The sequence below is a fragment of the Pteropus vampyrus genome, unplaced genomic scaffold (genome assembly GCF_000151845.1).
Source record: "Pteropus vampyrus isolate Shadow unplaced genomic scaffold, Pvam_2.0 Scaffold18, whole genome shotgun sequence".
Lineage (NCBI taxonomy): Eukaryota > Metazoa > Chordata > Mammalia > Chiroptera > Pteropodidae > Pteropus > Pteropus vampyrus.
The window spans coordinates 11,251,415-11,255,942 of record NW_011888799.1 but is presented as its reverse complement, the minus strand read 5'-3'; the positions used below and the strand labels follow the sequence as shown (position 1 = coordinate 11,255,942).

Sequence of the window (4,528 nt, the reverse complement as noted above, 5' to 3'; positions counted from 1 at the left end):
TGATTACTTTTCTCTTACGCTTTTAAGATTCTCTCTTTGAATTTAACCTTTGGCATTTTAATTATGATGTGTCTTGGCATGGGCCTCTTTGGGTTCATCTTGTTTGGACTCTCTGAACTTTCTGGTGTTGTATGTCAATTTCCTTCACCAGGTTAGGGAAGTTTTCCATCTTTATTTCTTGAAATAGGTTTTCAGTTCCTTACTCTCTCTCTTCTCCTTCTGGTACCCCTATGATGCAAATGTTTTTATGCTTGATTTTGTCCCAGATGCTTTCTAAACTATCTTCATTTGGGGGAGGGGATTCTTTTTACTTGTTGCTGTTCTGATTAAGTGTCCTCTGCTACCCCATCCTCTATGTTGCTGATTTGATGTTCCATTTCATCCACTCTGTTGATTCCTTTTAATGTACTCTTTATCTCAGATATTGTGTTCTTTATTTCTGACTGGCTCCCTATTATGTTTTCTATTTCCATTTTTATGATTTTTATCTCTTTGTTAAAGTTCTCACTGAGTTCACTTACTCTTCCTCTAAGTTCCTTGGGCATCCTTATAACCAGTGTTTTGAATTCTGCATCCAATATATTGCTTGTTTCCACTCTGGTGATTCTTTTTCTGGAGCTTTGTTCTATTCTTTCCAGGAGGACATGCTCTTTGTCTCCCCATTTTGGCTGCCCACCTATGTCTGTTTCTATGTAAGGCTCCTAAGTCTCCCCATCTTAGTAGAGTGGTTTCATGTAGTAGGTGTGCTGTGGGGGTCTTGGCACAGACCTGAGGCCAAGGTCCAGCCTCAGGCCAAGTTCAGCCACAGCCTGTGCACCTCCGGAGCCACCTAGTAAGAGTCACCAAACAATCCACATATGGCTGACACCAGTGCTGGGCTCATAGGTGACTCGAGGGGCAAAGTCAGAAACTGGGCTGGCTGCCACTGGTATGGGGCTTGGGACTGCTCAGCAAGAGGTATTTGGCATGTGGAGGTCAGATTCTACTTCTCTGGGTTTTGTGAGCCTTTGAGAGATTTTATGAAAGTTTGCAGTAGGAGCCAAGATAGCCCATTTGTATGGAATAAATCACTGGAAACAGCATGGCTGAGCCCGCAAGCTGAGAAAGGCAGAATCTCCGGGCACCCCCTGGGTGGGGCGATCAGGTTGACAGTGCTTGCATCTGCAGGCTGGGAGGGGGTTGGGCTCAACAAAGGAACAATGGCTTCTGCCTGCACCTCTGTCCCGGAGTAAGCCACCCCTCCAGCCCTCGCCCTGAAGCCCAACAGCTCAGCACCTCCCCATATGTCCCTGGCTTCCCTTGAGCAGCTGCCCCAGAGCTGGAGCTTAGAGCGAGCGAATCCATCAGCAAGGAGGTTCGGGCGTGAGCCCTTTAAGAGGAAGGGCTTCGCTTCCTACAGCCCTCCATTTTATTCAGCTGCAACCTCCGCTGGTTTTCACCGCCAGAGGTGGTGGGGGTTTTTCTTCCCAGCACTGGAACCCTGGACTAAGGAGCCCAGTGTGTGGCCGGGACCCCTCACTCCACAGGTAGGAGAGGTGGCTCTGCAGCCAAGACAGACCTCCTGATTCTCGATTGCCATCGTGGTTGTGGCACCATTCCGTTTCACATCTCCGCCCCTCCTACCATATTGATGTGACCTGTTATTTGAGGTGACCCAGTTGTAGGGCTTCTGTTCAGCCAGACCTCTGGTGACTCCATGTACTGGTTGCTCTGTAGTATTGTTATAATTTTGATGTGGTTGTTAGAGGAGGTGTGTACAGCCTTTTCCTTTTATGCCATCTTTAATGGAGAACTTACTGCTCTTTTGAAAGAATCAGCTCTTGGTTTTATGGATTTTCTCTATGGTTTCTGTGTTCTATTTAATATATTTCTTATTTAATATTTGTTATTATTATCACTATTACTACTACTGTTAGTATTATTATTCTGCTTGATTTGGGTTTAATTTTCTCTTCTTTTTCTAGTTTATTAATGTGGAATCTTAGATTGTGAGACCTTGATTTTTATTAATATAAATATTTAATGCTATAAAATTCTAAGTACATCTCTGTTTTCCATATGTTGTGTTTTTTATTTTTATTCACTTAAAAGTATTTTCTAATTTCCACAAATACTTTATCTTTGGACTGTAGGTTATTTAGAAGTTTTTTGTTTTTTTTTTAATTTCAAGTATTTGAGAATGTTCTCGAGATCTTTCTGTAATTTTTTGTTTGTTTGTTTAATTTTAATATGGCCAGAGAATATACATTGTTTGATTTTACTTATTTTGTCTCTGTTGAAGTTTGTTTTTAAGCAAACCCAAATATTCCATGTGTACTTCAAAAGAATGTTGAATTCTTGTTTGCTCTAAGAATTACATTGTTTATTCTAAAACATGTTAAAATTACAGAGGACAAGAGAAACCCATAATTGTGCAATATGAAGGCCATGAGAAGCTGGAAACTGGAAAATAGGGAAATGGGCTAATATCACAGAACTGACTTTATGTTGATAAGAGTATTAGGCTTCATAACGTGTTATAACAGTAAAGAAGTATTGGCACCACAATCTGGTAGTTAGCTCACTTTTTATGATTTATATTTCAAAACAAACTGTAACCTGAGTGAAGAGACAATGTGGCTCAAAACCTAGCATGACTTGCACAGAGCAGGCACTGAACATATACTGGGAGATTTAGAGAGATTACTAAGAACCGAATTCTTTTTTTCTTGGATTATTTTTCCCAGTTCAGGAGAGATTGAGTTTCCCTTACTGGTTAATGGTATTCCTTCCTAACACATGCTACTATGGGGTTGCAGTCTAATCCAATGACTCTTCACAGACACCTGAAATAGTTTTCTACCAAAATGTAAACATTACTTTACTAATTCTGTATATGCTGACTTGTAATGTGATTTCAGCAAAATTGACTTGATTCAACATTAAAGTATGTAGCTAGATATATGATAGAGTATGAAGCTTCTAAATGTTCACTTGCCTCCCCCTCAACCTGCATATACAGAAATGCCCATTATTTATGTTTGAATTCCTCTAGGAAACATGTGTCTCATCTGACAGAGGCCAAAATTTTTCTGAAATCAAAGGCAGAACATGAGAGGAAAGAAAATTAAATTGTTAAACTGTTAAAAATATCAATGACATCAAAAGCAAACTGTTTTCCTCATCTACAAAAACATGGGCTAGATGACCCATAAGATTTTTCTGATTCTGACACTTTCTGGTGCTAAAAGACAATATAGATCTTGTACATTTGCAATTTGAAACCAGAAAGCTCTAAGCTAGGGGAAGCGTCCTGGAAATACAGGACTTGGTAGAGTGCTAAAATGAAAGAAGGTAGGTAGTGATGGAACACAAGAAGGTAGTAGAAGCTCAAGGAATTGTATGTGTACAAAACTAGGATACTAAAAATAAGGACAAGGCAGCATTAAAGACAATAAATCGCGGACGTGGTTCTATAGTGTAGCAGTTAACGTGTTTGCTTTACACGCAGAAAGTCCTGAGTTCGTGCCCCAGTGGAGCACGCAGAAAGTCCTGAGTTCGTGCCCCAGTGGAGCCAAGGTCCATGGTCTATGGCCATATCACCCTGAACAAGCCCGATATCTGATCTCAGAAGCTAAGCAGGGTCAGGCCTGGTTAGTACTTGGATGAGGGACCACCTAGGAAGACCAGGTGCTGTAGGCATAAATAATAATAAATAATAAATAATAAGAAAATAAATAAAAAATAAAAACAATGAATTGCACATTTGACTAGAAAAATCAACTAAATTGTCTATATCTTAACTTCTATATGTAATAATAGATATAATCAATCAAATATACCATACATTTAAAAACATCAATTATATTACTACCAAATGTATAAATTCTGATTATTAAAGTATTCTAAAAGAAGCTAATGGAATATATTTTTAAGCTAAAAGAAGATAGTCTTACTATACTGAGAGAAATACATATTTTAAACTGTGCAGCCTTCTGGAAGAAATTTGAGCTTATTTCCCAATTTCATTTTCCTAAATTTCATTCTCAATTTTATTTTCCTAAATTTGATAAATTATGCAAACATTTCCTTGGCTCTATCTTAGTCATTATTATTTTTATTTTTATTTTTTTTTTACTGCAGTTTTCCAGAGCACGCTTTTACTCTATAGATCCTTGTATATTTGTCATTAGGTAGTTTACCAACTCATTTATCATTTCATAGCAATATACTGTTAGTTCTTTCTTTATTAACTTAAGCTAAAATCATTCATTTTCATTGCTATAAGGAGCCTTAGATTCCAGAGTCTTACGAATCATGAGATTTCTCTCACTGGAGTTGTAGGTTACTACCTTGTCCGGTAGCCCAAATGGCCTCTTGATAAAACAGGTAACTTGTTACATTGATTTTAAGAGTTAACCATATCCTGGGTCTGGGATATTTTGAGTATCTATTCTGGGATATTTTGAGTATCTAGTATCTATATTTTGAGTATCTATAAAGGCTGAGCAGTTAGGAATTGTATTGACTATTTCATATATCATCTATG

The 4,528-nt window shown here is 38.3% G+C and overlaps 1 pseudogene; it reads left to right on the top strand.

Moving 5' to 3' along the window:
• The first annotated feature begins 3,565 nt into the window (after positions 1 to 3,565).
• On the top strand, positions 3,566 to 3,681 carry LOC111736185 (annotated as a pseudogene).
• Positions 3,682 to 4,528: the final 847 nt, after the last annotated feature.